The sequence below is a fragment of the Mustela lutreola genome, chromosome 1 (assembly GCF_030435805.1).
Source record: "Mustela lutreola isolate mMusLut2 chromosome 1, mMusLut2.pri, whole genome shotgun sequence".
Taxonomy (NCBI): Eukaryota; Metazoa; Chordata; class Mammalia; order Carnivora; family Mustelidae; genus Mustela; species Mustela lutreola.
Window position 1 is genome coordinate 77,792,327 of NC_081290.1, and position 24,748 is coordinate 77,817,074.

The window sequence follows — 24,748 nt, forward strand, 5'->3', positions numbered from 1 at the left end:
TGCCCCCTCCAATGTCAGCGTCCTTAATCAAAGGAGCAAGACTGATACAAAGAGAATGTCAAGCAAGAGAAGGCCCTGACAGGTCAGTTTGATTCTCAATGCTTGGCACAAAATAAAGCTTTGCTTGACCTTCACTTTGTATCAGTCTCACTCCTTTTATTACGGACCCTAAGAGTCGGAAAATTGGACAGCCACATGCAGAAAAATGAAACTAGACCATTTCCTTACACCACACACAAAAATAGACTCAACATGGATGAAGGACCTCAGTGTGAGAAAGGAATCCATCAAAATCTTTGAGGAGAACACAGGCAGCAACCTCTTGGACCTCAGCTGTAGCAACTTCTTCCTAGGAATATCACCAAAATCAAGGGAAGCAAGGACAAAAATGAACTATTGGAACTTCATCAAAATCAAAGTCTTTCGCACACCAAAAGAGACAGTTACATTGTATTTTTATAAAAATTTTCATTTTTCATTTTGTAAAAAAAATTTTTTTGTAAAACTTCCAAGCTGAATGATTACCTGGACCTGAGTGTAAGGCAGACGCTTGAGCCACCCAGGCACCTCCGTACTTTATTTTAAATTGAAGTATAGTTGACTTGCAATATTATATTACTTTCAGGTGTACAATGTAGTGATTTGACAATTCTAGATATTATGCAAGGCTCTCTGTGTTAAGTAGATTTATAAATATATGGAAGGGCTTATGCTAATATATATGTTTTTCATGACAGAATAAGATTTAAATAATATTTAAAGTACTACATTATGCAAAATTGTGTGATTATGCAAATAATGCAATTTACTATCTGTTGTGAACTGTTAGATTATCTCATTTACTTGTTAAGTTGTTAATTTGACTTTTCATGTTATTAACATTCTATCTAATATTCTTTTTTCTGGTATTGTGTTAATATTCTGCAACAATCTTTTCCATTCATATGCTTTGGAAATTTATATATGCTGATATAGATAGTTCAATCATTTTAATATGTGGATCACTTAGGCATTTGGATATTCTCTTCTTTCAGAGATTATGCAATAAATATTCTTGGCCAGGTATAATCATTCACTTCACAAGGGCTTGTCTATGATTTATATACAGAAATGGAATTCTTGTGGTTAGGTTATATGCATATTTCTAAATACTGAGGAAAAAATACCCATTGTGTTATTTCTTTTCCTCTTCTCTGAACATAAGCTTCATTTCTTAAACATACTTCTCAAAATCAAAAACAACGTGGAGATAATTTCAATTATGACAACATGTAGAAACCCTAGATAAATATTTATAAATTCACATCCTTTGACTTTACACACTCTATATTGAAGCAAATTTTGGATTAAAGTAAAAAGTCATGGGACATTGTTGATTTCCTTTATAATATGACTGGTGTTGCTCATCTGAAATCTGATATTTACTATGGAGAAATATGAGGTTAGACTAATAATATTCTTTATTTCCCATTTGTAGGTAACCTGATTTTTCTGCCTCTTTGCTTTTATGATGTTTTTGACATTAAAGTGGAATAATTAATGAACTTATATTACTACTTCTTTCCATATCAATTTAGGTAAAAGGTAAACCTTTATAATATAATGTTTATATATTTTTAAGTTTTTTTCTCAGATTTTCTTCTTTCCCATTATTTTCTGTTCTCTTATCAACACTATTATTTTTGCGCATGTTGAAACTTCTCTGTCTTCTAATTTGGCAATTTAATTTTTAAAATTTATTTGTATACCTTTGGCCTTTCCCCAGTATTTGGCATGACTTTCAAAAAGTATTTTAAATGTTCTCAGTTATATACTATTTTTCTTTTTTAGTGTTTTATATTCATCTCTAAGCTCTTTTTATTCTCCTATTTCTTCACAGAGTTGTCAATTTGTTGTTGTGGTGATTGTGGTTTTATTCTTTAAAAAAATGACTTATTGAGCTGCTACTCTGGTACTTTTTATTTTGTTTTGCTTTATAATATCAAGCTGTCTATAATTTTGCTGAGTTATTAACCAGAATTATTTCTTTGAATAATCTTTCTCTACTATAAACTCTTTGTATTTTTTATATCACATATAATTATATACTGAAAAATATTACTCATACTTAAAAATAGTTATCAACTTACTAAAAAGAAACAGAAAGGAAGGGGACTGAGAAGTGTCCACATTAAAATTCATGTTTGCTTTTCATATACTTTCTCATCAAATCTGTTGTTTTCTTAGCAATTGTACTTTCAGAAGTTGGTGTTTCAAAGGTTAATGCTGCACAAAGTAATGTCATTAAAATCACAAAGTCACGTTGAGTTCCCTAGATGTCTCTGCTTGCCTTTTTTTTTTTTTTTAGTATCTGGCTAGTTGAAAATAGAAACTACATTTAAGCATGGTGCTTACCTTTACAACATTCTCTCTTCTCTGAGGATAAATGATCTCTTCCATGATTTGATCAGGATTCTAAGACATAATATTCTAATAAAAAAAATTCATAAAGGATTTTCATAACCAGAAACAGAGGGTTTTGGAGGGGAGGGAGGTGGGGGATTGGGTGAGTCTGGTGGTGGGTATTATGTAGAGCACTTATTGCATGGAGCACTGGATGGGGTGCATAAACACTGAATTCTGTAACATTGAAAATAAATTTTATAAAAAGAATTATTTCTAGGAAATTGTACATTTTATTCTAGGCTTTCTATTTTTTCTTATATTATTTTGTTTTTATGAATCTTTTTTCTACTTTAGTGCAACTATCAAAGAATTTGGCAAGGATATTCTATAGCCTTGTTTCTTTCATTGTTTTTTAGTTTCATGGGACACATTTCTTATAGATATGGTTTCCTTTGGATTTTGTTTTTTGGTTTTGTTTGTTTTGTTCTGTGTGTTTTTTCTTTGTTTTGCTTTGGTTTGATGCTTGTTTGTTCGTTTTCCTTCTTCTGTGCATTCTAAAGGAGACAGATGAAGTAAAACTCCTTTAGTGAACTTTATTTCACAGAAGTTCTAATTACCAACTTGATATGTTTCTTTCCTAATGTCTACAGGAAGAGAACAGTCTATAATAAATGAAAGGAAAACTTTCATCACACACATACACAGCTAAGAATCACAGGTTATACACAGTGACACCATTATCATGTCTTCCTCAAGATGGAAAGTTCAAAGTTTAATGCTACTGATATTTTGTTAATAAAATTATAGTTAAGATATAACGTATTGATGATTAAAAACTTCAGTTGAATATGAAGTAAAAATTAAACATAACAAAACATTCATTCAATGAGGGAAATGTATGTAACTGTAAATTCTGAAAATATCTGTGTACATATTTTCTTCCCTTTCTCCTTGTGACAAGTTACTTAAGTGAACTTTGCTTTCACTGCTTCCATACAACCACAATGTTGGACAGGTATTAATTATTGTTACTTCAACAGAAAAGGGAAATTGGTTTTGATGTTTCAAACTTGGCATATGAACTTTACATAGCTGAACTGTATGAATGAAGAAACATACTTGCTGTAGCCCTCTTGATTCAGTTGTCTACACACCTTCATTCCATTTTTAAAAAACAAATTATTTTTCTTTTTTTGAAAGGGAAGAGAATGTTATTTGTGTCCAACTTAAGAAGCTGCCTGGGGGGGCGCCTGGGTGGCTTCAGTTCAGGTCATGATCTCAGGGTCCTGGGATCGAGCCTTGCTTTGGGCTCTCTGCTCAGCAGGGAGCCTGCTTCCTCCTCTCTCTCTCTGCCTGCCTCTCTGCCTGCTTGTGATCTCTCTCTGTCAAATGAATAAATAAAATCTTAAAAAAAAAAAAAAAGAAGCTGCCTGGGATACACAATCTTCACAAAGAAAAAAGGGTTATATACGTTTTTTACAGAGACAGTTACAAAAACAAATTTATCTCTTTGATTACATGAACATATTTATTATTTTGACTCTTCCACTTTATTTTCTAAGTCTTTCTGTGCTCCATATTTTTCTATTATCTGTATCTCGTTCTTAGACTATGAATGCAAATATGGTGGACCCAATTGTCTTGTCAAATTGTTCATACAACATATTGGTCTAAAAGAAATTGTCTAGAAAAATTCCAACCCTGAATAAAAACACTTTTTTGTGGATGGCAAGGCAGCTTGGTAAGGACTATACAGATTGGCTCCATTTTAAACTTCTAATATCCATATTGAAACAGACCTTTAACAATGTCCTGCAGCTGTCTTTCCTTTTCTTTTTTTTTTTTTTCCTTCCTGCTTGCCTTCCTGGCTTCCTTCCTCTTCCTCCCTCTTTTCCTTTACTATCTATTCCTATTTCCCTTCCTCTCTCCCTCTCTTCATTATTATTTCAAAATGTTACCTATATTCACCTAAAACTTTTTAAAGATATAATTTCATTTTATATTCAAAAAAAAATTATAAGTCATGAGAGGAGTCTCCTCAAATTCTACCTCTGAACCAAGAAACTTACTTGCACCAGAATGTTCATTCCTCTTCTCTTTGTTACAGTATGCAATCTTGCTTCTCAGATTGAATCCTTCTAAACAGGCTCTGCTTTCTATCTTTGCTTCTTTCTCAAAAACGTCACCTTGCCAGTTATTTCTTTTCTTCCTGTATCTTCAGTCTCAGTCTCCCTAATGCCTCATAATCAAAAACTTTTATTTATTTATTTATTTATTTATTTATTTATGATTTATTTATTTACTTGAGAAAGAGAGCATGCATGCATGCAGGGCAGGGTGGGGGAATGGGGAAGAGGAGAAGCAGAGGGAGAGAATTTTTAAGCAGACTCCCCACTGAGCACAGAGCCTGACATGGGGCTCACTCTTACAACCCATGAGATCATGACCTAAGCTGAAACCAAGAGTTGGACACTTAAAGGACTGAACCAGCCAGGTGTCCCATCATTTTCATAAGCATAAGCATCTCCCAATTTATCACCAAAACCAAATAATAAAATAAAACTCCTGAGCTGACACTCATATAAAGATGCCAAGACACCTATAAAGTTTCTCAGGAGAAATGTGCCTGTAGGTGTACCATAAGGAGGTTAAAATCTATATTTTCAAAACAGAAATAGTTAACATTTTTTACATCTAGCCCTATTCTGCTCTTCTTCTTGTATCTTCTTTCTTTTTTTTTTTTTAAGATTTTTTTCTTTATTTATCTGACAGAGATCACAAGTAGACAGAGAGGCAGGCAGAGAGAGAGGAGGAAGCAGGCTCCCTGCAGAGCAGAGAGCCCTATGTGGGGCTCGATCCCAGGACCCTGGGATCATGACCTGAGCCAAAGGCAGAGGCTTAACCCACTGAGCCACCCAGGTGCCCCTTGTATCTTCTTTCTTTTTTTTTTTTTTTTTTTTTTTTTTTTTTTTTTTATTTTTTATTTTTTATAAACATATATTTTTTATATACATATATTTTTATCCCCAGGTCTGTGAATCACCAGGTTTACACACTTCACAGCACTCACCAAATCACATACCCTCCCCAATGTCCATAATCCCACCCCCTTCTCCCCAACCCCCTCCCCCCGGCAACCCTCAGTTTGTTTTGTGAGATTAAGAGTCACTTATGGTTTGTCTCCCTCCCAATCCCATCTTGTTTCATTTATTCTTCTACCCACTTAAGCCTCCATGTTGCATCACCACTTCCTCATATCAGGGAGATCATATGATAGTTGTCTTTCTCTGCTTGACTTATTTCGCTAAGCATGATACGCTCTAGTTCCATCCATGTTGTTGCAAATGGCAAGATTTCATTTCTTTTGATGGCTGCATAGTATTCCATTGTGTATATATACCACATCTTCTTGATCCATTCATCTGTTGATGGACATCTAGGTTCTTTCCATAGTTTGGCTATTGTGGACATTGCTGCTATAAACATTCGGGTGCATGTGTCCCTTTGGATCACTACATTTGTATCTTTAGGGTAAATACCCAATAGTGCAATTGCTGGGTCATAGGGCAGTTCTATTTTCAACATTTTGAGGAACCTCCATGCTGTTTTCCAGAGTGGCTGCACCAGCTTGCATTCCCACCAACAGTGTAGGAGGGTTCCCCTTTCTCCGCATCCTCGCCAGCATCTGTCATTTCCTGACTTGTTGATTTTAGCCATTCTGACTGGTGTGAGGTGATATCTCATTGTGGTTTTGATTTGTATTTCCCTGATGCCAAGTGATATGGAGCACTTTTTCATGTGTCTGTTGGCCATCTGGATGTCTTCTTTGCAGAAATGTCTGTTCATGTCTTCTGCCCATTTCTTGATTGGATTATTTGTTCTTTGGGTGTTGAGTTTGCTAAGTTCTTTATAGATTCTGGACACTAGTCCTTTATCTGATATGTCGTTTGCAAATATCTTCTCCCATTCTGTCAGTTGTCTTTTGATTTTGTTAACTGTTTCCTTTGCTGTGCAAAAGCTTTTGATCTTGATGAAATCCCAGTAGTTCATTTTTTCCCTTGCTTCCCTTGCCTTTTGCGTTGTTCCTAGGAAGATGTTGCTGTGGCAGAGGTCGAAGAGGTTGCTGCCCGTGTTCTCCTCAAGGATTTTGATGGATTCCTTTCGTACATTGAGGTCCTTCATCCATTTTGAGTCTATTTTTGTGTGTGGTGTAAGGAAATGGTCCAATTTCATTTTTCTGCATGTGGCTGTCCAATTTTCCCAGCACCATTTATTGAAAAGGCTGTCTTTTTTCCATTGGACATTCTTTCCTGCTTTGTCGAAGATTAGTTGACCATAGAGTTGAGGGTCTATTTCTGGGCTCTCTATTCTGTTCCATTGATCTATGTGTCTGTTTTTGTGCCAGTACCATGCTGTCTTGATGATGACAGCTTTGTAATAGAGCTTGAAGTCCGGAATTGTGATGCCACCAACGTTGGCTTTCTTTTTCAATATCCCTTTGGCTATTCGAGGTCTTTTCTGGTTCCATATAAATTTTAGAATTATTTGTTCCATTTCTTTGAAAAAGATGGATGGTACTTTGATAGGAATTGCATTAAATGTGTAGATTGCTTTAGGTAGCATAGACATTTTCACAATATTTATTCTTCCAATCCAGGAGCATGGAACATTTTTCCATTTCTTTGTGTCTTCCTCAATTTCTTTCATGAGTACTTTATAGTTTTCTGAGTATAGATTCTGTGTCTCTTTGGTTAGGTTTATTCCTAGGTATCTTATGGTTTTGGATGCAATTGTAAATGGGATTGACTCCTTAATATCTCTTTCTTCTGTCTTGCTGTTGGTGTAGAGAAATGCAACTGATTTCTGTGCATTGATTTTATATCCTGACACTTTACTGAATTCCTGTATAAGTTCTAGCAGTTTTGGAGTGGAGTCTTTTGGGTTTTCCACATATAGTATCATATCATCTGCGAAGAGTGATAATTTGACTTCTTCTTTGCCGATTTGGATGCCTTTAATTTCCTTTTGTTGTCTGATTGCTGAGGCTAGGACCTCTAGTACGATGTTGAATAGCAGTGGTGATAATGGACATCCCTGCCGTGTTCCTGACCTTAGCGGAAAAGCTTTCAGTTTTTCTCCATTGAGAATGATATTTGCGGTGGGTTTTTCATAGATGGCTTTGATGATATTGAGGTATGTGCCCTCTATCCCTACACTTTGAAGAGTTTTGATCAGGAAGGGATGTTGTACTTTGTCAAATGCTTTTTCAGCATCTATTGAGAGTATCATATGGTTCTTGTTCTTACTTTTATTGATGTGTTGTATCACATTGACTGATTTGCGGATGTTGAACCAACCTTGCAGCCCTGGAATAAATCCCACTTGGTCGTGGTGAATAATCTTTTTAATGTACTGTTGAATCCGATTGGCTAGTATTTTGTTGAGTATTTTCGCATCTGTGTTCATCAAGGATATCGGTCTATAGCTCTCTTTTTTGGTGGGATCCTTGTCTGGTTTTGGGATCAAGGTGATGCTGGCCTCATAAAATGAGTTTGGAAGTTTTCCTTCCATTTCTATTTTTTGGAACAGTTTCAGGAGAATAGGAATTAGTTCTTCTTTAAATGTTTGGTAGAATTCCCCCGGGAAGCCGTCTGGCCCTGGGCTTTTGTTTGTTTGGAGATTTTTAATGACTGTTTCAATCTCCTTACTGGTTATGGGTCTGTTCAGGCTTTCTATTTCTTCATGGTTCAGTTGTGGTAGTTTATATGTTTCTAGGAATGCATCCATTTCTTCCAGATTGTCAAATTTATTGCCGTAGAGTTGCTCATAGTATGTTCTTATAATAGTTTGTATTTCCTTGGTGTTAGTTGTGATCTCTCCTCTTTCATTCATTATTTTATTTATTTGGGTCCTTTCTCTTTTCTTTTTGATAAGTCGGGCCAGGGGTTTATCAATTTTATTAATTCTTTCAAAGAACCAGCTCCTAGTTTCGTTGATTTGTTCTATTGTTTTTTTGGTTTCTATTTCATTGATTTCTGCTCTGATCTTTATGATTTCTCTTCTCCTGCTGGGCTTAGGGTTTCTTTCTTGTTCCTTCTCCAGCTCCTTTAGGTGTAGGGTTAGGTTGTGTACCTGAGACCTTTCTTGTTTCTTGAGAAAGGCTTGTACCGCTATATATTTTCCTCTCAGGACTGCCTTTGTTGTGTCCCACAGATTTTGAACCGTTGTATTTTCATTATCATTTGTTTCCATGATTTTTTTCAATTCTTCTTTAATTTCCCGGTTGACCCATTCATTCTTTAGAAGGATACTGTTTAGTCTCCATGTATTTGGGTTCTTTCCAAACTTCCTTTTGTGGTTGAGTTCTAGCTTTAGAGCATTGTGGTCTGAAAATATGCAGGGAATGATCCCAATCTTTTGATACCGGTTGAGTCCTGATTTAGGACCGAGGATGTGATCTATTCTGGAGAATGTACCATGTGCACTAGAGAAGAATGTGTATTCTGTTGCTTTGGGATGAAATATTCTGAATATATCTGTGATGTCCATCTGGTCCAGTGTGTCATTTAAGGCCTTTATTTCCTTGCTGATCTTTTGCTTGGATGACCTGTCCATTTCAGTGAGGGGAATATTAAAGTCCCCTACTATTATTGTATTGTTGTTTATGTGTTTCTTTGATTTTGTTATTAATTGGTTTATATAGTTGGCTGCTCCCACGTTGGGGGCATAGATATTTAAAATTGTTAAATCTTCTTGTTGGACAGACCCTTTGAGTATGATATAGTGTCCTTCCTCATCTCTTATTACAGTCTTTGGCTTAAAATCTAATTGATCTGATATAAGGATTGCCACTCCTGCTTTCTTCTGATGTCCATTAGCATGGTAAATTCTTTTCCACCCCCTCACTTTAAATCTGGAGGTGTCTTCGGGCTTAAAATGTGTTTCTTGGAGGCAACATATAGATGGGTTTTGTTTTTTTATCCATTCTGATACCCTGTGTCTTTTGACAGGGGCATTTAGCCCATTCACATTCAGGGTAACTATTGAGAGATATGAATTTAGTGCCATTGTATTGCCTGTAAGGTGACTGTTACTGTATATGGTCTCTGTTCCTTTCTGATCTACCACTTGTAGGCTCTCTCTTTGCTTAGAGGACCCCTTTCAATATTTCCTGTAGAGCTGGTTTGGTATTTGCAAATTCTTTCAGTTGTTGTTTGTCCTGGAAGCTTTTAATCTCTCCTTCTATTTTCAATGATAGCCTAGCTGGATATAGTATTCTTGGCTGCATGTTTTTCTCGTTTAGTGCTCTGAAAATATCATGCCAGCTCTTTCTGGCCTGCCAGGTCTCTGTGGATAAGTCAGCTGCCAATCTAATATTTTTACCATTGTATGTTACAGACTTCTTTTCCCGGTCTGCTTTCAGGATTTTCTCTTTGTCATTGAGACTTGTAAATTTTACTATTATGTGACGGGGTGTGGGCCTATTCTTATTTATTTTGAGGGGCATTCTCTGAACCTCCTGAATTTTGATGCTTGTTCCCTTTGCCATATTGGGGAAATTCTCCCCAATAATTCTCTCCAGTATACCTTCTGCTCCCCTCTCACTTTCTTCTTCTTCTGGAATCCCAATTATTCTAATGTTGTTTCGTCTTATGGTGTCACTTATTTCTCGAATTCTCCCCTCGTGGTCCAGTAGCTGTTTGTCCCTCTTTTGATCAGCTTCTTTATTCTCTGTCATTTGGTCTTCTATATCACTAATTCTTTCTTCTGCCTCATTTATCCTAGCAGTGAGAGCCTCCATTTTTGATTGCACCTCATTAATAGCTTTTTTGATTTCAACTTGGTTAGATTTTAGTTCTTTTATTTCTCCAGAAAGGGCTTTTATATCTCTCGAGAGGGTTTCTCTAATATCTTCCATGCCTTTTTCGAGCCCGGCTAGAACCTTGAGAATTGTCATTCTGAACTCTAGATCTGACATATTACCGATGTCTGTATTGATTAGGTCCCTAGCCTTTGGTACTGCCTCTTGTTCTTTTTTTTGTGGTGAATTTTTACGTCTTGTCATTTTGTCCAGATAAGAGTAAATGAAGGGGCAAGTAAAATACTAAAAGGGTGGCAACAACCCCAGGAAAATATGCTTTAGCCAAATTAGAAGAGATCCAAAATCGTGAGTGGGGAGAAAGGGGATAAAAAGAGGTTCAAAAAGGAAGAAAGAAAAAAGAAAAAAAAAAAAAAAAAAAAAAAAGAAAAGAATTTTTTTTTTAAAAAAGAAAACACCTAAGAAAAATGTAAAAAAAAATATATATATATTAGATAAACTAGTAAAAAATCGTTAAAAAAGAAAAAGGTAACAGTTAAAAAAAAAAAAAATTTTACCCGAAGGCGAGAAAAAAAAAAAAATGAAAAAGAAAAAATTAAATTAACTGCAAGACTAAAAAAAATCACAGGAAAAAAGCCATGAGTTCCGTGCTTGGCTTTCTCCTCCTCTGGAATTCTGCTGCTCTCCTTGGTATTGAAACCGCACTCCTTGGTAGGTGAGCTTGGTCTCGGCTGGATTTCTTGTTGATCTTCTGGGGGAGGGGCCTGTTGTAGTGATTTTCAAGTGTCTTTGCCCCAGGCGGAATTACACCGCCCTTACCCGGGGCCGGGGTGAGTAATCCGCTCGGGTTTGCTTTCAGGAGCTTTTGTTCCCTGAGCGCTTTCCGTAGAGTTCCAGAGGACGGGAATACAAATGGCGGCCTCCTGGTCTCCGGCCCGGAGGAGCCGAGAGCCCAGGGCCCCACTCCTCAGTGCGCCCTCAGAGAACAGCGCCCAGTTACTCCCGTCTGCCTGACCTCCGGCCGCGCTCCGAGCTCACCGAGCCTGCGACCGGTTCAAGGTAACACGGAGCTGCGAGCTTACTGTCGGCTCTGTCTCTGTAGCCGGCTTTCCCGTTCCAATACCCGCAAGCTCTGCGACACTCAGACACCCCCGATCCTTCTGTGACCCTGCGGGACCTGAGGCCACGCTGACCCCGCGTGGGCTTCGCTCCGGTTTAGCCTCTGGAGCGATGTCCCTCCGCGGAACAGACTTTTAAAAGTCCTGATTTTGTGCGCGGTTGCTCCGCCGCTTGCCGGGAGCCGGCCCCTCCCCCCGGGGTCTATCTTCCCGTCGCTTTGGATTCACTTCTCCGCCGGTCCTACCTTTCAGAAAGTGGTTGTTTTTCTGTTTCCAGAATTGCTGTTCTTCTTCTCTTCGATCTGCCGATGGATTTTCAGGTGTTTGCAATCTTTAGATAAGCTATCTAGCTGATCTCCGGCTAGCTGAAGCAGTCTCAGCTTGCTACTTCTCCGCCATCTTGACTCCTCCCCTGTATCTTCTTTCTTAATGAAAGTCACAAACATTCACCAGATGACTAAGAGGTAACATGCAGTTTGATATGTTATGGAATAATCTAAATATACACTATGATGAATTTTGGAATAGAAAGGATAATATTTTAGCTAAAGGAGAAATCCATTATTATTCGGCAAAAAAAAAAAAAAAAATCAGGGCATTTATGAGGTGAGCATTTCCACATGTATAGATACTGTTATAATTAGACAATTCATGAACTTAAATGCTTAAGGCATTTTCTCTATGTGGAATTATTGCATATGCAATGTAAAAATTATATATATTTTAAAGCTTATGATATTTATACATTTTAGAGTATGAAAGTTTATTTGGTTATTATTTTTTAACATTGTAAGTTGTAGAAAAATTGGCAAGGAAAAGTGAACATAAAGTAATAGTTTAGAATGTAAGTTTATAAAACATATGTGTCGGGACGCCTGGGTGGCTCAGTTGGTTAAGCAGCTGCCTTCGGCTCAGGTCATGATCCCAGCGTCCTGGGATCGAGTCCCACATCGGCTCCTTGCTCAGCGGGGAGCCTGCTTCTCCCTCTGCCTCTGCCTGCCAATCTGTCTGCCTGTGCTCGCTCTCTCCCCTTCTCTCTCTGATAAATAAATAAAATCTTAAAAAAAAAAAAAAAAAACATATGTGTCAATTTAGAAAAAATTCCAAGTCCAAAATTTGCTATAACATGAAAAAAAGTAAGCTTTATTAATCTACCTTTCAATATATGAACTTAGTATGCTAGTATAAAAACATGCTCATGAAGGAGAAACAAAAATTTTGGAGGTTTGTTATTTTTAAACAATACAGCCTGGGTAAATGTTCCTCATTATTATCATTCTATTGTTCACACACTAATATTGTAATTATGCATTGGAAATGTGCTGAATTAACAAATTAATAGGTATGCACATTGAAAGGATTTGACAGAGTATGGGTAGCAATATGTTTCTTTTTTATGCACTAAATAACTTTAATGAATCTGAGTAAAAATTTAAGACCTGAGGTTAGCTTGCAGTTGGGTAAGTGATCAATTAAAAAATCAACTCAAATTTGAAATAGTCAATACTGACAGCATCAACTTCAAACAGCTGCGGAGCTGCTGATGAGATAAACAAACTAATGCGATTTCAAATGCAAAGCAATCCATTATTTCCAGAAGAAGACTTTGGAGTAAATTTTTGGAGTCATATTTATTTTCAAAATGAGAATGGTAAGAAAGACATTTACAAATAACATAAGGCCCAGAAAACTGATTTTTGTCCTAAGTGTGTAGGCAATTCAGAAACTTCTGTTTTTTTATCAGTTGGTTGAATGTTTGAGATAAAACACTGAATATTGTCATGCATACATCTTGCATTTCTAATTATTTTTTAAGGCTACTAGAAGAGCAGGCAATGAGAATTTAGACAGTCTGTAAGTTAGAATCAAACAAGCATTTTTGGATGTTTTGGTATGCCCAGGAATATAAAAATGAACTAAATGCATTCTCAACTTGAATAACCCAATTAATGAAAACAGATGTTATTGATCATTACTATATAGTAGTAAAGGGCACTTTCACATAGAAATTGAATTGAAGGAGAGAGAGAATTTTCTTAGGAGATAAGTGGGGAAAATGCATTTCAGGAAAATTCAAGAACACATGCAAAAGCACATGGACCTGATCAAAGATGTCATCTTTGGGAAATGTTGAGTGGTTAAAGGTGACCATGCAGCAGGATGTAGCCATTTGGGGAGCTCAGACTGCAAAATAGGTAGGGGAACTCAATAGTTGCTGTTTAGCTTCAGTCTCTAGGGAATTGCAAGGCAGTGTACATACAGTAATCAGGAGAGTGAAAACATGATCTAGTTTGTGTTTCAGCTTGTATTTTAGAGAAATAATAACAGTGAAGATGATTATTCAGAAAGACAGACTTTATGTACAAGAAGATTATTATGAATAGACAAGGCAAACAATCCTGAGGATTTTCACTAAGACCTGGGTTTGAGATGGAAAAAGAAAGCTATTTTTAACAAATATTAAAGTTATTTCTCTTGTCATTGATATTCTGGCTCTGTAATCTCTGAGTGCTGCATTTAACCCATACCTAATGTAGACAGAAACAAATGAACAGTATGTATTTTCAAAATTGTAATAATAAAGGCCCTTTCAAACCTGTGCTTTAAATATGTCAATCATTGAGACAGCTGTGACATTGGTTTAAATTATTTATATGTATTTTATCTGCCTTAATTCTATATAAATCTTTTTAGGTGAAAAATAAAATTTCACAGATAGCAGTGCCTTTTCCCCAGTCTGCTTTCTTTGGCCTGATGATCTCAAAAGAAACTGTAGCAATGAAAAAGGATAGAGCTACTCTGGAGATCCAACTATTCACAATGGCAAAGGGAGGTTTTAACTGAGGACACCCTGCCCCTCCCAATATTAAGAAGTTAACAGGATTTGTGGTATATTACTGAACCCTCACTGAAGCATGATAATTATTTCCAATTTATTGTTGCTCAAGTTAAGCACGTTTGTACAAGACAAATTATTCATGATATATAATTCTTATAATAAAAATTTCTAGTTTTCACTCATTACAGCATCCCTACAGCTAAGTGAATATTTTTTATTCTAACTATTCAATATAAGTGTTATTTATTTATACATAGTCTGTTCATGTTATTATGAATTTCCTGTTTCTCTGCCCTAGGTTGTCACCTCCTAGTATTAAAGCTTTCTTTGCAGTTAGTAGGAAATATGCATTCTCTGCTTTTGTCCTTGCATAAAATTTAAAGATTGAATCTTTATCAAAAGTTATTGCTCTTTCATTTTCTGCCATGTTTTTTAGTCAGGAACTGCTTTTATTTCCTTTTCCCCTGACTCTCAGCGAACTGATTCTTTTGAATTACCCAGTGTCAAGCTGCCATTACATTAGGTCCACTCAGGATGTGGCTTCTCTGAGAGGAGTGAGGATGGCTGCTCATTTATCTTCCTGCTTCTGACTGACTGTCAGGTAAAATGATTTCCTTACTTCTTTAACACGTGAGACATTGTGTAAATCCTATGGAAGACTAAAATTATTATCGTGATCTACAGCACCTTTTGTAGGCTTTACCTTTCAATCATTTCATATAGTACAGTATTTGGTGAGCTCTTTACCTATCTATGTTATAAAAACACATGCATCTCAAGAATAATGAAAAAAAGCGAGTTCAATATTATAACAGACTATGTCAAGAAACCGTATAAGGATAGCATAAACTAAGGTTGTTATAAACTGCCCAGACAAAGGCCAAGAGCAAGCTGAGGAGAGGTGAAAATGAGGACATTAAGATGTTCTTTTGCTTTCTGTTAGGGATCTACCATCATTCGAAGTGACAACAATTATGTCATGGTTTTACTTGCAATGTTTCCAAGATGTTCAAACATAAAGATATATAATGGCTCATTAGTCGCTATTATGTCATTTTTTTCATTGTGATTATGTTCGTATGTAACTCCATCTGACACCATAAAGAAGCAGAAGTATTTATCTCCCAAATCAATAAACTTTTAAAAGTCATCACAACATTATATCATAAAATTAACCATATATCTTAAAAGTGAGTTTTCTGGGTCTATAGCATTTACACTTTCATGTTAAAATTTATACCATAATAAGAAAACAAATATCAAGAAAGAAATTATTTCTCAAAGTCTTTAATGTCTTATAAACAAGTAGACCTGTCTAAAGAAGGTTTAGTATATTTAAATAGCAAACAATTCTTAAATTTTTCAAGATTAAAATTCCAGCTGATTTTGAACATGTATTTCCATTATCCTTGATCATGCACGAAAATTCTTTTACTTAAAAATAAGATTCTAGAGCTAAGGTAATTTACAATTTTTTATAACTTCTTCACTAATATAGCTAAATAGTATAACATATATGTCATAAAACAAAACTGATACAGAAAAACATATCTTTATAGTCTTACTGATGAAGATAGTTACAATAGAAAATAGCTTATATCACATTGAGAGGGGATCCAATAAATATTTTTAAAATATTTTGAAACTATGTTGTACGTGGATGATGACAGAGAACTATTATATGACCAAACATCTCACTTTGTCCTTGGAAAAGAAAAGTACTACAAACATTTTTTTAATGTTATCTTTGTATTATCTAATGGTATGTTTTTGAAATTGCAGAGTTAGTCTTAGTGGTCATGAAATCAATGTACTAGTTTGTGGCTACTACTTCAACATGAGATAAAACGGATTAAAATAGAAGACAGTGGAAAAATCAGAGTTCATTTCAAATATCAAGGGTAACTATAGTTTATGAAATTTTTATGTTAGTTTAATATATATATACATATATATATGTATATGTATATATATATTGCTATTTAGTCAGTAAAAGCCAGTATGGCCAGACAGTTGTTTTAGTTTGGAAACATATGAATTGATCAATTCTGATGCTTCTTTCACACCATAGACAATAGTATATGTCTTTGATACTCATCCTGGATATGATTTATATAATTTTCACTTTATATTCCAAATATCTATCTTGTTGTTATTCATATCAACATGTTAGAACAGACTTGTGACTGTAATTCCTTCATTATGGTAATGGAAGGGACCAAGGGGGTTTGTTAAATGTACTTCACTAAAAAATGGCACCATCTAACAAAAGCTTTTTTTGAGTGAAATAAATAAAAGGGAAAATTACTATATTCTTGAAAAGCAGATTTCTACTCTAAACACCTACACTGTATATTCTGAAGTATATGTAAGAGTATTGCTCTTTTTTCTATTAATGAACATGTTTTATATTCATTTTCTTAATCTAGTCTGAGATCAATCCAATAATGCATGGCAGTTGAATGTTTCCATTTTTTGGTAATGTATAAGAACATACACTGTATAAATTATGAATAGATAAATGAGTGGCTGAGACTTTTATCATCTCTAGTGCTTCTGCATTCAAAGAGAAGCCTAAGAAGTTAAGTTACAGTACAACTTATCATCCTCATGCAAACCACATCCATTGTAGAGAGGAATTGGGAATTGCTAGGTAGCATATAAGCAGGAAACTGAGTGATGATGTTCTTGGCAACAGAAAAGGCAGTCCCATCAATCTTGCTCTATACTATTCAGTGTTGTGTAATAAACCTGTGCCCTCCTCACCCTGGCAGGAAGTGATCCTTGTCCACACTGAACATTTATAATTCCATTTTTCCTTTTGGAATTCTTGTCCTCAGAATTTTATTGATACCAAAATATTACCTTATATGTGCAAGTAAATTTAATAAGGCATTATATATAATATTAAGAGTATTATGTGTAGAGTTATGAATCTTTACTCCTAAGAAAATTATGGTTTATTTTAGGAGAGGACTATAATCAATTCTTAAATGAAATGACAACTTGAAATTATAAGTCAATATTGTTATTTATTGCAGTTCTGTCCCTCAAGTATCTGGGAATACTTTAGAAAAGAAAAAGACTTCTGTGTTATTCATCCTGGAGTACAAAACTAAGTGGGCTCCTGCAGACCTGACAGTCCCCAAGGAAATATTATTCATTATGTATTTACAGTTATTAGATTAAAACTTTGTAATGTGCTATGTTCAATTAATAATAATACAGAGCAGGGTGAACTATGAAATACATTGTGCTTTTTTAAAAGCTCTAATATGGGAAAAGACAAGCAGTTTGTCCTAATGAATGCATCTAATTGGTACACTTTATTATAAAACACTGGAGCAGCATTTTTCAAGAGGCTGTTCTATTTGTAACTGGCTGTCTTCAGCATGTCAGGGTGTAATAAATGTGCTGCAGACTAGAACTGCTGATTAGCATTTCTGGAATCCCAGGAAGTTAGTAAAAGCTGTTTGCCATTAAAAAAAGACCTTTTTAGCAGCCCTCAGAAAGGAGCTCTAGTCCAATGACCTGTGGTTGTTGTTCAGTGTAAGTAACGTTAGGAAGGTTTCCTATAATATATTTGATGATATATATATATATGACCAAAAAGGAAGAGAAATATTAATGAGAAAATTACAATGCATTGTTGTAGTGTAATACTATTTCAGTATTTCCCACAGAGGTATGTTTAAAGTTTCTAGTATAAGTGGTATCTTAGCTACAGTTATCTGGAACATAATATTATTTTTTACAATTTTTTTTGTTTCATATTTCCTAGTAACTCAGCATCGGTAATGGATGTAAATCAGCCACTTGTGGAAAGAAAAACGAATAAGAGTAGATGTCAGTAGATTCACTAAGGGTGACAAGTGAAGCCTAATCAAAATTCACTTATGAAATAGAGTTTGAGTGTCTCTCACACACACACATACCCCAAAAAAGTGGTCATTATAATTTTCTATTTTCTATTAGACAATATAATAAAATGCAACTTTAACCTAATTTTTTTGAGACACTAGGTACTATAATAGTTAATCCTGAAAATATCAAAATAATGCCTGAAATAATAATTTTCAAGATATAAAATGAGATCATAGACACAGATCATATGTTCATACATATTAATATTCACTGCTTTTGTCTATTACTATATTATCACTCTAAGCTTCTATCAATTATTTCTAAAAGTAGAGTCATAATTTATCTATTTAGAACTTCAACCCAAAGAAAATACTTCCACATAATGTATTTTATGGTTGGAATCTCTTGAGTTTTTAAGGCTAAAGTAACATATAAGTATTTCTATGTTAAGGAGTAAAATTACTTTTAATGGCAGTCTTCTCAATTAGAAACTATAACTTAATACACAATGATGTACTGTGTGGACAGAGAAGATGAATTGAATTTTTGATGAATAGTATATTACAAGAAGCCTAAAATAATCCTACATGGTTAAAAATACATAAAATCTGAAGTAGCTTCCAGAGAATTTAAAGGGATATCAACCTGTTTGGTTTTTTTAATTCTCAATAAAACTGAACCAATTTCTTCTTAGAAATTTGGAAAGAAGAAAGAAGTGAATTTATATAGTAAAAGTAAAAAAACACTCAACCAGGAGTTCAATATCTAGCAAAGTTGTCCTCTACTATGAGGGCAATATTAAGATATTTTCAGATTAATAACAATTGAAGGAAGTTAATATTAGACTTGTGCTAAAGAGAGTCTTTTGGGTTGAAAGAAAAGAAGGTAGGCAGTGACCAAGGTATATGGAGAAATAAAACTTCAGATAAAGGTAAACACATGAAAAATTATAAACTAGTATTGTTTTATTTTTAGTTAATGAATCCAAATTTATTTTTACATGATTTAAAAGACAAATGTAAAAAGGGCAATTATTAGTTACAGTTTGCGGTATTCAATGTAAAAGGTATAATTTGTGACATCAGTAATAGAATAGGGGTTAGCTAGGAGTTTTATAGGAACATTTTGTAAGGTATTGGTAAGGTTGATATACATTCAAATATGATTGTTATGACATACCATGCTGAATATAACCCCATGGTAATCAGAAAGAAAATATCTATAGAATATACATAAGAGGAAGTGAGAAGAGAATCAAAATGTTTCACTACAATAAATCAGCTAAATACTGTAAAGTCAGTTATGGGAAAAATAAAGGACAGGAAACTATAAAGCATGTAACGAACAAATAACAAAATTTTCAAAAGTTAAATATAGAACCACCATAAACCCCAGCATTTCCACTCCTAGGTATATATACAAAAAATTCAAAGAGTCTCAAATAGATATTTGTAAACTGATATTTATAATGTATTATTCACAATAGCAAAAAGTTAGAGACAACACATGTGTCCATAACAGATAAATGGATAAGCAAAATGTGCTATAAACATATAATGGAATACTATTAAGCCATGAAAATGAAAATTTTGATATATGTTACAACGTAGATGGGCATTGAAAGCATTATGCTCATTTAAATAAGTAGGACATACAAGGACAAATATTGCATGATTTCACTTATAGGAGGTATATCTAATAGGCAAATTCAAAAAGACTGAAACCAGAATAGAGGTTATCAGGGTCTAGGGTAGAGAGATGACTAGGAAGTTACTATGTAATGGGTACAGAATTTCTATTAAGGCTGATGAAAGTATTTTAGAGGTTAGGTAATTGTCATGGTTATAAGACATTATAAATGTATTTAATGCTAACGAATTGTATACTTCCTGATGGTTAAAATGATAAATGTCATTGCATGTAAATTTTACCAATATTTTTGTTAATAAAAATTTAAATAATAAAATAAATTTAAGTAAAATATAAAAATCTCTTGAAAAATTCAAGCATTTTTAGGGCTTTGAGTTATTTATTTATATAATTGCCTTGATTTCTTACTATTTATTTTAAGATTTATTTATTTTTATTTGAGAGTGAGAGAAATGAGCAGGGGGAGAGGCAGAAAGAGAGGGAGAGGGACTAGCAGACTCCCTGAGTAGGGAGCCCAAAGCAGGGCTTGATCTCAGGACCCTGAGATGATTACTTGAGGCAAAATCAAGAGTTGCTTAACAGACTGAACCATCAGGTACCCACTCTTACTATTTTGAACTGTGAATATTTGGTGACAAACACGGTTACTACACACACACACACACACACACACACACATGCACACACGCACTCACAGGCACATAAGTTTATATAAACTTTTATCACCAAACATTGATCTTGAGGGTAATCTCACCTGAGAAGCTGAAATTACAAGCACTCATTCAGTAATTTTTATTTTTTCCATTGTTGGGGGGTCATGTCATAAATCCACTCAGAAACTCTGACGGAAGCTAGGTCTCTTCAGAATAATAATCTCCCCTAAACACACACACACACACAGAGTTCCAAGTGGATTTCCGCAGTTCAACTAAGTGGATTTCCGCAGTTCAACTGTCTTCTATGGTTTATCTATCGGGTCTTTGGTGTAGAATTCTTTAGTAATAATAGCTTCAGAAAATAAGGTCATCTATTCCATCTAAACACACACGTACACACTGACACTTTGTTATGAGGAACTTGTGAGTTCAAATCATCTGTCTTCTATCAATGGGATAAGGTTCAAAACCTTTAAGTGATTCTCTCATAAAAAGATGAGGCTCTGATGATACCTAAAAAGGACTCTGTGCCCCAAAACATGAAGGTAGCTGTGTATTAATTTCTTCTCTGCTGAAAGTATAACACATGATTACATATGCTAATACTTTAATGGAGAGTGAAACTTCATTTAATTCTATCATACATTCACTTACTCTCATTTTTTATTTAAAAGAAAAGATACAAAGAGAAGGTAACATTACTTTCTGGGATTCTTCCTAGTTTTTGAACTTTGCTAGAAGTAGGAATGTTCACTGATGAGATATGAAGTATTTTGAAATAATTCACTTGTCATTTCAAGAATTTGTTTAGTTTGATTTTGACTGCTGGGGATATGTATGTGTTGCTTTGCCTGTGGCATTTCAGTCTTTCTAACCACCTCCTTTGAAGTCACATAATCATTAATATTTGTCATTTGCATATTCATTCTAAACACATTTTATGGTTCAATCCATAAATCTGTTCTTGTTATAATTTCTTATATAAAATTATTCATAATTACCTTATAATTACACTTTCACTGTATTCTTCACAGACGTCAGTCAGATTTATCAGGTGTAGCCTTAATGTCATCTAAACTTTATTGCATAACTGCAAATACCCAGGGATGTCTTACAGTACAAAGCCATTAGCACTAACTGCTCATGAAATTCGGTGCCTTCTAGAACCTAACGGACTTACAGTCATTTTTCAAGAGCTAAAACGCTGTGACCACCAGTGTGTTTCATGTTCACTTACATATTTCTCACACACAATCATTTATTTTCTCTCTGAGGTTACAAACATAGTACGACTCAGTTATTTACTCTCCATAAACCATCTAGTCACACTTATGAATATCAAATCGTAGTAGAGATTAGAATACATGAATGCCTATAATAGGCTTATTAAAACAGGTCATTACATTCTTATTATTGTTCAATATTGACATCAACAAAGTGAATGGCAATAAAATGATTATGCTTCAGAATATGTAATAAAAATGCACAAAGAACATAATAAAATGTTATTATGCACCATAAGGAAAATAAATAGTATAGGAATGAAACAGTTGAACCATTAAAAATGTTGCAAAAATGATTTCAAAGTCCTTTGTGGCTAAAATATAGTATCAGATAAAAACATGATGTGAAAGTTACATTGAAAATTAAACTAGTTCATTTCAAAGGTTGAAACTATATAAAAGTTGGAGAGCTGAAGAAAAATATATTTAAATTTCTATCATACTCAAATACTCATAAATGAATATTGCAATTTTTCTTAAACCAAAAATGCTGCATTTAATGATTCTGTTGATAAAATACCTCATATTGAGTGAAGCAGACATGATTTTCTGAGGTGTTTAAATCATTCACAATTATGGAACTTTGAAGAAAACTATCCCTGATGATATTTCAATAGGAAATGGAGATTTTAAATATTTTATCCAGTTATCATGAGTCATAACTGAAAAGAAGGATCAATGATAGTCTAAAGAAATGCCAGGCAGTCTAGATAGGCTGACACCTAAAAACTTCCTTTAAATGTGTATAATATAAAGTGGGGTGATGCAGAGTCACTAGGTAATGTACAAGAAAAAAAATCAAAATGACAAAATTTGTATAATGTAAAGTGTGTCTCATTATAAACTACTTTGTAAGTCCTGTGTAGGGAAGGAAAAATAATTTTTCATCTACATCTTTTGAGTTTTTATTGATACTTCAGTAAGATGAACTAAAAAGAAAAAAAAAGTAAGTTTATTAACATGTATATCTCATGTATGTGTGGGAGTAACTCCGTGTGGTGGCTTAGAATTTCGGTTCAAATACCATCTTACAAGGGAAAAGAGAAAAAGAATGTAGTAGGCCTTTTACAGAGAGTAAATTATTTTAGGGAAGGTTAATGGGCCCTTGGAAGAATAGATGGGAGCTTTAATAGTTTGTGACAAAGTCTGTTAGATGAGTGGATGTCAACTTTTAGGCTTTTCTCCTGTGATAGGAGTCAATCTTTCCTGGCTGGTGAAATTCCCAGAAAGGAGATTTTTAGTATGGAGTTCTTTTGGATGATCTGCCTGTCTTTAAACAAATTAAGGGGGGTTCAGGTGTTAAAAGCTAAACTGGGGTGCATTAAAATTTTCAAAAGTATTTTTGAGCCAACATTATTTAGGGGCAATGCCAAACCAGAGATGCTTAGGATCTCTGAGAAAGGATTTTATAAAGCAGATGAGAAAGCAAAGTAAGGAGATGTTTTGTTTGCCAATAGTTTAAGCAGTTGTCTTATTAGGGGGAATGCCTTGTTGTCTGTTTGTGATTGGCTGTTCTTAGATATGATTTCTTAACTGGATGCATTTACAGGAATCTCCTCTTGTTTAGGCTCCTTTTGTTCATGTGGGCTATTGGGGCATTAGAGCCCCCTCAGTCTTAAGGTCTCCTGTTTAATTGCATTACCAACAGAAAGTTTTGCTGTGTTTGCTGTTTTTCAATTGCCTACAGATAAAAAAATCAACATAGCAAAGTGGCATATTTGAGGGATGATATACCCTTTATATTATTCTATCCTTCACCTTAAAAACGAAATCCAGAATATATAGGGACAAGGCTATTTGTTTAGAATTCTGAAGATATATATAGCATTAGATAGCCAGGATATAGCTTTACTGGATATATCCAAAGAATATTTGTTCTTAAAAAGTTTTGTGAGGGAAAAAAATCTGATCTCAGATCACTTTGGGAAGTACAACACAATACTTTTATGCTAGGACCAGTAAGGTAATAACATTAGCATATCAAGTGCTTTGAGAAGGCCTGATGAAAAGACATTTATCTTCGTTATTCTGCCACTTCCAAACTCATTATAACAACTATTCATATCTTACATAAGATATCTAACTACTTTTTTATATTGCTGAGTCACTCTTTAGTGGGGAGTGTCTATTAGAGATGGCGTGCCATTGACTTTTTAAAACCAAATTTCATTGATTATTTATGAGAGACTAACCTATTTACATTTATTATCACAATAAAAACTCCTGGACTTAATGGGATTTAATTTAGTCATCATGCTTTATTCATTTACAAGCATATCTTGCTTTAATGTGCTTCCCTTTCTTTCATTTCACATGTATCGTGTTTTTTATAAATTAAAGTTTTGCAGCAACCTGGGGTCAAGCAAGTCTATTGGCACCATTATTCCAACAGCATTTGCTCAGTACATGTGTCTATGTCACATTTTAGTAGTTCTCACAATGTTTCAAAATTCTTCATTATCATTATATTTGTTATGGTGATCAATGATGAGTGATGTTACTATTGTAATTATTGTAGGGTGCCATTTACCATGCACATATAAGGAAGCAAACAATCTATAAATTTGTGTGTTCTGACTGTTCTACTTACCAGCTAGTCCCCTTTCTCTCTCTCTTTCTTTCCTTTTCCTAGGTATTCCTATTCCCGGAGATACAATAATATTGAAATTAGGCCAATTAATAACCCTGCAATGTCCTCTAAGTGTTCAAGTGAAAGGAAGAATTGCACATATCCTGCTTTAAATTCAAAGGTAGAAATAATTAAACTTAGTGAGGAAAGCAGGTCAAAAACCGAGATAAGCTAAAAGCTAAGCCTTTTGCACCAACTAGCCTAGTTGTGAATGCAAAAGGATAGTTTTTTAAGGAAATTAAAATAAAAGCTACTCTAGTGGATACATGGATGATATGAAGACAAAAAAGCCAATTGCTATGATGAAGAAAGTTTCAATGGTCTGTAGAGAAGCTCAAACCAGCTACAATATCCCCTTATGCCCAAACCTAATCCAGAGCAAGTCCCTAACTCTGTTCAGTTCTATGAAGGCTAAGAGAAGTGAGGAAGCAGCAGAAGATAAGTCTGAAGCTAGCAGAGGTTGGTTCATGAGGTTTTAGAAAAGACACCATCTCTGTAACAGAAG